Source organism: Peromyscus californicus, unplaced genomic scaffold (assembly GCF_007827085.1).
Source record: "Peromyscus californicus insignis strain IS unplaced genomic scaffold, ASM782708v3 Scaffold_4__1_contigs__length_199733344, whole genome shotgun sequence".
Taxonomy (NCBI): domain Eukaryota; kingdom Metazoa; phylum Chordata; class Mammalia; order Rodentia; family Cricetidae; genus Peromyscus; species Peromyscus californicus.
In genome coordinates, this window is record NW_026294562.1 from 103,464,519 (window position 1) to 103,473,236 (window position 8,718).

The 8,718-nt window shown below is 55.6% G+C and overlaps 1 protein-coding gene across 3 annotated transcripts in view; it reads right to left on the reverse strand.

Moving 5' to 3' along the window:
* The window catches only part of Gdpd5 (glycerophosphodiester phosphodiesterase domain containing 5), an 82,630-nt gene extending 75,465 nt beyond the window's left edge, over window positions 1–7,165 (reverse strand). For 2 of the 3 annotated variants that reach the window (XM_052760595.1, XM_052760594.1), the window contains exon 1: window positions 6,484–7,165. The gene's annotated coding sequence lies outside the window, so the exon portion shown is untranslated. The remainder of the gene's footprint in view (window positions 1–6,483) is intronic. The other variant, XM_052760593.1, reaches the window with a different exon arrangement.
* Between the last annotated feature and the right edge of the window lie 1,553 nt (window positions 7,166–8,718).

Here is an 8,718-nt window from a genome sequence, read left to right on the forward strand (position 1 = left end):
TTATTTCTACCCCCATTCTTCAGATGAGGAAACCAAGGCTGGAAAAAGACACCAGGGGAGCAAAACCTGCTAGCCTGAGGCTCAGAGAAGTCCCAGGTCAGCAGTATGGCCAGGGGCTGCTCCTCAAGCAGGCAGCCTTGTGGGATGCTTCAGGCAGTATGTGGAGACCACAGGCAGGTCTCAGAAGCCCTTACTGAAATGTCCTGAAACTCTGAGAACTGAGCCCAGCCCTTGCCTCAGGAATAGTCCCGGCCTTCCCAGAGCTGCAGACATTCTCAAAAGGCCCCAGCTGCTGCTGCTGCCGCCACACCTACCTGGGGAAACTCTTTGGGGAACAAAGGGATTTAATACTCTAATCCCATGTTCCAGAGGGCAGAGTGTCCTCAACCTTCACAGCCAGTCCTAAGGAAGGCAAGCACAAGGCTGCTCTTTAGGGTGAGTTTCTTCAGGATTCTTGGGGTGGGGTGTCCTGACTCCCTTTATGTAGGAAAGAACTTTCTCTTTGAGCCTCTTGGCTGGGGGGAGGGTGAGATAGTTTGGGGGGGGACACTTTTTCTTTTTCTTCTTTTGTTGTTGATGTTTTGTTCTGCTTTCTTGAGACAGGGTCTCTCTCCAGAGCCCCAGCTGTCCTGGAACTAACGCACTCTGTAGACCAGATTGGCCTTGATTTCACAGGGATCTGCCTGCCTCTGCCTTCCGAGTGCTGGGATTAAAGTCATGGGCCATCGGGGCCCTTTTCCTCAGAGTCCACTCACTCATTCACAAGCTGGACAGCTATAGAGGCAAAGTCGGGGACCCCACTGCGACGGCCTACTTTGTGAGCCAGAAGACAAAAGAGCTCCAGGCAGGTCTGTGAATTTGGCCCCCAGCCTGGGAAAGGCTAGGCCTCTGGGGCACGCTGCCTCTACTTCCTCCCCACCTGCTTTTTGGCCCTCCTGTTGTGGATGGAGAGGTGGCAAGGGATGGAGGAAGGACAGCCTGCAGAGGCTAGAAGTTCTAGCTACGCTTAGGAAGGAAGACACAAGCCCAGCTCAGAAGCGCTGCCTCCAGGAAGCCTTCCCCGATCCTTCCCTGGGCATCCCAGCCCTGACCTACCTAGTCCCATTCTGCACAGTCATTGCTTCTGTGTCCTCTCCCCACCACCAGGCTGTTCATTCACACTGCGGAGCAACTGCCCTTTGCCTGGGATCCATTCCAACGCTCTCCTTGAGCACCTGTTCCCTCTCTGCAACCTGCTTGGTCCTGACGACACAGATAACAACGGTTTACCATTCCCTTAGTGCTTATCACGTGCTGCGGCTTTGTGCCTGCATGCATGGGGCCAGGGATGGAACCCAGGGCCTTGTGCATATTCAGAAAGTGCTCCACCTTTGAGCCAAACCCCAGGCCGTGCTGGGCCTTTTGAGCATCTTATGTGTAGGATCTATGTCATCCTCACAATAGCCCTGGAAAGGAGGTGATGTAAGAGCCCCATTTTACAGATGGGGCTTGCCCCAGCCTTGTGAGTGGGACCAGCCCAGCCTCAGGAAATTACTTCTCAGCTTGGAATTTTGGCACTCACGTGTTTACCTGTGGTCAGTATGTTTCCCCCACAGCCCATACTCTCCTGTCGGTGGATGGAGGGTAGGGTAATACATCTATTGGCTGGATCCCAAAGGCTTGTCTCAGTTGATCATTGCTGCCTCACAGGGTTTGAGAAGAGATACCCAGGCCCCCAGACATCTCGGTCCTACTCCCTGCCCCCGTCCCAGCTCAAGGTCCCTCCCAGACCAACAACTGTCTGCTCACGCTCACACATGAAGATGGGAAGCAGCATCTCCCATCTAAATTCACCCAAAAGCTTCCCCCAGGGAGTCCTCCCTGCCATACCCTGGATCCAGTCGCTGGGCTCTTCCGTTAGCTTCTTACAGAGTCATGAGTTCATGAGGCCAAAGAGGGAAAGGCAAGGGGACTCACTGACCGTGTACCTGCCTGTGTGCTAGACCTCAGCAGGTCCTCTGTCTACCTCTCACTAAACCTCACACATCGCTATTATCAGCTCATCTTAGAGGTAAGAAAACAGACTCCAGAGTTGAAAGACTTGGGCTAGGGGCCACTTGCTTCCTCTGTCCTAGGACAGCTACCTTGTACCAAACACACTGCTGGGCACTCAGGGGAGGGGTTCTGCAGACTGGCTAGCAGACAGATCCATGCCCTCCCCGGGTGAGTCAGGTAAACAGGGGCCTTGGGCCAGCAACAGAGGAGGGTTGAGTTCTACCTGCTTGAGAGGAGTCCTAAGGACTTCTGGGTGGAGGAATCTCCAGGCCTGGAAGGACTCTACCAATCCTCCCCTAACCATAACAGAACAGCGGGCAAGCCATGGCTCACAAAGCCTTGGCACCCTACAGGCAAGGAGAAGCCAGCTGCCCTGCCAATGACCCCACAGTGGCCGGGCCAGCTGGCCTCTAGTCCTGCCAACCTGGCCTAGCCCCGCCAGCTCTCAATCATAGCTAATGACCATGCTGCCTGCAGCCCAGGCCACCACCCTCCTTCAAGTGACCACAGTGCTCCTGGCCCAGATATCAGCAAGGCCAAAATCACAGCTGCCTGTCCCACCACATCCTTCGGCCCTGTACAGTGACCTCTTCCTCCTGCCAGGGTCATGAAGGGCACTGCAGAAGGCTGGGGACACTAAACAAGACACAGAGGGGCTGACTCACTGCAGGCAATACACTCTGCCAGCCAGCACAGAGCCCGGGACCCAGGTTCCTTCCTGGGGACTATACTCAGTCCAGCATGGCCATACATTGGCTTAGGTAAGAAGACTTGAGTCTAGGTTCATCACATACAAACGCTTTCGAGGTACTGAGTGCAGTTAAGGCCATAGAACATCTCCTAGAAGCTGGCTAAGTGTCCATTCAGTGACAGAGAGGAGCAAAGATTTCCAGTTGGAATAGAAGCAGGCCTGACTCCCTGTCCCCTGATGTTTAGCTGGAAGAATCTGGGCAAGACAGCGCACCTCTCTGAGCTCCAGCCTCTCGACAAAAACAGCCATTTTGCAGAGTTTCCATGATGGATAGTGTCTAAAGTGCTCAGCACAGTGTGCAGCCCATCCTAAGTACTGAAGGGTATTGGCTATTACTAACATCACCACAGTAGAATTAATTGTGCATGCATTTCCTAAACTGTGGACTATTATTACTTTTATCGGTACGTTTACCATGAAGCGGTAAACATTTCCAGGTGGCACCCCAGAGGTTGGACAACCCAGGAACGTTTGGGGGCAGGATTTGTGACCCAAATTGGGCCAAAGCAGATAGAGAAGTGAGCAGAGAAGGGGCAGGGATGTGGTCTGGACTATCCCACAAGCCAAAGGGTAGCTCGGTGGTCACCAGTGGTATGTTCAACAGTGATGGGCAAGGAGCCTGAGGTCCCGTTAGTGGCTATGGTTGGCAAAGGCCGCACCCAAGGCCTGGTCCGCACTCCACAGAGGGGTTCTAAACGGCCTCCACTCCTCTCCCACCCGACTGCTCAGCCTTCTGATTCTGAATCACTGCTCCAGAATTCTCCTCACCCCTCCACCTACCATGCCATTTCATTCCCCGACACACACCGACTCCCTCCCCTGTGTGTTCACAGTGAAGCACTCCTTGGCTGACCACCATGGCTGCCTAAGGTTTTACTTATGTGACCCTATGGTCACTCATAATGAACTTGAGAAGTGAGCCTCACTGTGCTAATTTTACAGAAGGGAGAAATAGTGGTCGTGTATGCTCAGGTGTCTTGGCCTCCGGTCTCTGAGCAGAAGGCACAAGCAGGATTCCCTGAGGACCTCCCTGGCCACTCTACCCTCCCCTTCCTCCGCATCTCTAGTTCTGAGGCCTGAAGCTTGATCCTAGCTCAGCTACCTTGGTTCCCGCTGTTGCCTATAGGTATCTCCCCTGCCCCCAACGGTAGAGAGCTGGGGAGGATGGTAGGTCCTTCTCTCCTTGTCCTGCTCCATATTCCTCCTACACACACACACACACACACACACACACACACACACACACACACACACACACACACACGTGCACACTCAGCATAACCCGGACTGAGACACAATCAGGAGCCACTGGCCTCCTCTGGGGGGACGGAAGCACAGCAGAGTGCAGCTATTTCTCTAGCCTGCCTCCCAGTGAGGGCAATGATAAATTATTCACTGCACCCTGTGCTTAGAGAGGCCAGACAATGGTCCAAAGGGAATGGACACCACCTCCTGCCCCACAGGAAGCCACAGTGGGTGTGTGGTCGGTTAGAATCCAGAGCCCCTTCCCAGTGTCCCAAAAAAGATCCTAGGAGGCTTTGTAACTAGGAAAGGTGGTGTAGGGAGTATACGGCCTGCCCAGGGCCCAGCTAAGCAAGTCCAAGTCCCTCAGCCTGCAACTGCCACCTGTGTTCTAACGTCAGGAAAGTTTGAGGATTTTCCAGACTTCCTGGTCAAAACTCCAGTTTCCTTTCTCCACAGGGAAGGAAATGGATGGTGGCCAGGCGCTGTGTGGATCTGTAGCTCAGTTAATCTTGGTAGAAGGGCCATTCCCCCCTCACAGGAAAGCAGAAGGCTTGGAGAGTGACATGGCTGCCCCATGGCCAGGAGGCAGGGTAGGTTCATCACTGGCCACTTAGCCCATCTGAGTAATTTCCACACCACTCGGCAGACCAGGCACGATCAGTTCCTGAAGCAAACTCAGCAGGCAAAGATTTCACCTCTCTGAGCCTCAGTTTCCCACACAGGGTCGCCCAAATAACAAGCCCATACTGGGCAGGAACTCCTCAGCGCTCTACAGCTTGTCTATGGGATCTTCTCGTTATCTGGGCCAGTAACAGTGTTTTGACCCCACTTCACAGATGCGACATCAGAAGGAGGCTTCCCCCCAAGCCCCTGCTCTGCCTCACCTGAGGTTCCCAGCTCTTTCCAGCACTGGTGAAATGAGATCACAGGTGTGAAATTAGTTCATCAAAGGAGGACTCTGTTTAGATGCAAGGATTATTATGAGGATCTGAACCCCCAGGCAGAGGTGGGGGAGGGGGAATCCCAAGCCCCTTAGTCACCTTCCAGGCTCCCTGAACCCCTCCAACCCCAGGAACAGGCTTCTAGTCTTTAAGACCCCACTCCATCTCCCAGGTGCTTCCCAAGGTGGTTTCCCCAGACTCCAGGGAGTCCAGCACAACAAGGGTTAAGTAGTCCCAGCCAAGGCCACAATGCCCAGACCAAGGCCATATGCCTCCCCCTCCCCACCCAGAACAAGAAAGAGCCCCACAGGGTCTGTGCCAAACGCGCTTTCACAATACCCTTGTCCTACACAGATCGAGAGGCAGTGAGAGGAACCTCTGCCTGGGAAGCAGCACAGCTGGACCGTATCCCCAGACCTGGCAACCCTAACCTTAAGACCTGGAGAAGTTCTCTCCTGGGCCAGAGGGTCTTGCACGTTCCTCTGCAGCAACAGAGACTGAGGTCAGGCCTTGATCTGAGCCCCAGCGCCAACCACACATGCTCACTGCAGCCTCATACATGGTCACCCCAACCTCATACTGGGGGCGGAGGGGAAACCCCAGCCACAAACCCAAAAAAGTATGAGCTGGGAAGGGGAGAGGATCCTTGATGGATGTTTGGAAATCTTTTTCAGTTCTGCTTCTGGCTCAACCACTCACTGGCTTTAGGGCCTGGGCTAATTGTGCTCCCCGAAAGTCTTTAGTGTCCCCATTAATAACGTCAAGAAGGGAAGGGGGGTGAGTTCTGAGGGATAACAACTCCAGCTTCCATATGGCTGTGGCTTGGGGACCAACATGATGAGCCCCTAACAGATAAGAATACTTCAGTAACTTGGGGGACCCCGACTCTGGGAGGCAGGTTGTTCCTCCAACCTGGACCCCAGGAAGAGAGATCTTTTGGAACTGGGAAGCTTCCCACCTCTGTCCTCAATGCTGGGTCACTTTTCCTGGGAGGTGACCGGTCCATAATCCAAGAATCGCTGGTAAGGAGAAGCACCTCTGCAGCTTCAAGATCAGCGCTTGGATTTTGGATCCCCCCCCCCCCCGGCCGTGGCCCCACCTTACCAACCTCTTGTTTGCAGTCTGTCTACTTCCTTTCTTCTCCCCTCCCTCTTTGCTCTCTCTCTCTATCTTCTCCTTTCTCCCTGGTCAAATCCTCCGCACAGAGAGCAGAGATCCTCAGCCCTGTCATGCCTCAGTTTCCCCGTCGGTCTGAGCCCATAACAATCACAACAGCTTTTATCTCAGGGAGGGGTAGCGCGGAGCTTCAGATAAGGAACGATTTGTGCAAGGGCGGGGCTCGGACCTGCACACAATGGGCACTCAATGAGTGCCTGTTTCTCTCTACTATCTTTTGCGCGCCCTCTCCTAAATAGTTGACTCTCTGCGGGTGTCCCCTCCACGCCCTCCACTGACCCGGGCCCGGTCTCTAGGCGCCCGGGACCGCTCCCGCCGCGCATCCGGGGTTCTTACCTGCAACCTCGGCTCGCTGGAGACTGGGGCAGAAGAAGACCCTGTGTTCTCTTTGGTGCAAGCACCCCCAAGTCCTTAGCCTAGGGCGGAGGAAGGTGGAAGCTTCGGCTCGTAGCACCAGCCCAGGGGGTTCAGTCTGACTGTCCTGCCTGCTTGGGACCCCTTACGGTGCGCTGGACCCTGGCGGCGCCAGTACAGTTTCAAGTCCGGAACAGTCGGGTCCAAGGCAGCTGAAGGTTTGGTTCTCCAGGAGCCGGAGGCCGGTGGGCGTCCCGGCTCCTTTACACTCAGGTCCGGGAGCTGGGGCCACCTTGCACCGACCCGGGGGCGGAGGGCACACGGGCGGAGATGGGTCGGTATGATGGGGCTGGGCGCGTCCCGCCTCGGAACTCCGGGTCAAGCAGCTGCGGACCACCAGGCTGGGAAAGTCCAGGCGCGGAACACCGAGCTCGGACCAGCAGGGCAGGGCAGGACAGGCTGGGCGCCAGCGGCCGGAGCACGGCAAAGTCTGCCCAGGTCCCGACACGGCTCGCTCTGCAAATCTGGGCGGACCTAGCCCGGCGGCGGACTCTGGAGCTCCTCGCCGACGCTCCACTTCCTCCTCTTACCCGCTCCGCGCTCGTCGCTTGCTCAAGTCCGGCGCCGCAGCCTCTGCCACCGCGGCTGTCACCCTAGCCGCCCACCCCCACCGGAGCTGCAGACCGAGCCGAGCCGAGCCGAGCCCCGCCGAGACAGCGCCCGAGCGCCAGCGAGCCTGGCCCCGCCCCCCAAAGGGTGGGGCCACCAGAGTGCCCGCCCCTAGCCGGTCCGCGGCCAAAGACGGGGCGTACAGGACTCTGCTAGGCGGGTCCCCTCGCGGTTGGGCAGCGGGAGCCAATGGGAGAGTGGAAAGAGGGCGGAACTCTGGTGATAGCGTGGACTGGTGGGGCTGGAGGAGGACAATGAATGCGGTTGGGAGCTGGGGAGCGGGCCGCCTGGAAACCAGGATGGAGGGAGAAGCGCGGGGGTCCTGTGTTGACCGCGACCCTCGAGAGCGAGGCACGGAAGAGGCGAGGTTGAGGCTGAGATGTCCCTGGGTGGTGGAACTCGGCGCGTGGCGTGGTGCTGCTGGCCTTTGGCTCCTCCTAGCTGCTCCTTGCACGGAGCTGCATTTGAGAGCAGTGAAATGTTCAGATTTTAGGAAGCGGTGCAAAAGAAGTTTTTAAAAATAAAGAGCAGATCTGTTTCCCACACTTCCCCTTTCTCAGCGTTCGGCGGCTTAGGGAGGAGCGTCGTTATTAGTTTCAAAAATAAGAGCGGAGGTGTATGAGGATAAATCACCTCGAATCGTGACGTCTGTCGGCCGCGCACCGGCTTCCCCGCCTCAGCCCTGTCTTAGAGGCCCCAGCGTCCTGTGCCGGGTACTGAGCAGGCGTGAAGGGGTTTGATATATGAATGAACGTTGCGAGTGCGCGCGGGCGGGGCATAAGTCATTAATTGGCCTGGGGAGCCCTAGGATGAGGCAGCACAGCACAGCTTCATCTGTAAACCTCACACCAATCTTATGCGTGGAGCCCCATGTCACTGCTGAGAACCAAGACTGAAGAAGCCACGTGATGTGCCCCAGATCCCCGTTGCTGGTCTAGGAGTCTACCCACCATCTCTGTGGCATTCCTGGGCTAGACTTACTTTCAAAGGCTTTAGCCTCCTGTGGTGATGCTCAATCAGTTCAAGGTCATCCTCAACTACATAATGAATTCAAAACCAGTGTGGGCTGCATGAGACCCTGTCTCACAAAACATAATAATAACAATAATAAATAAACTCAAGATGCTGCAGCTTGGCAGGGAAATGAGTGAGGAACCAGATGAGCAGTAGGCTTAGAAGATGGAAGGGATGGCATTCCTGGCAGAAGGGACACCTTTCTGGGTCTGTACCTTGTGTTGGTTAGCAGAGGCTTCCCAGAGCAGGTGACAGGCTTGCCGAGGTCAAAATGAGTTAGCAAGTTAGCAGGAATGGATTGTGCTCCTGGGGAAATCCTGGCCGCAGGAGAGAGCTATGCTCTGAGGAAGAGTCAATGTGGGAGACTCCAAAGAGGCAGGTAATGGGGAGTTCAGACTTATCCAAAAGACCAAATATTTCTTTGGCTCCTCTTGAGTCTGGAGCCCAGCCAGATGATGCTGAAGGTCAAGCCGGTGGGAGCCTGGAGTGGATTTTGTGAAAAGAGAGCCATGAGACATTTTGAATCTACTGTTG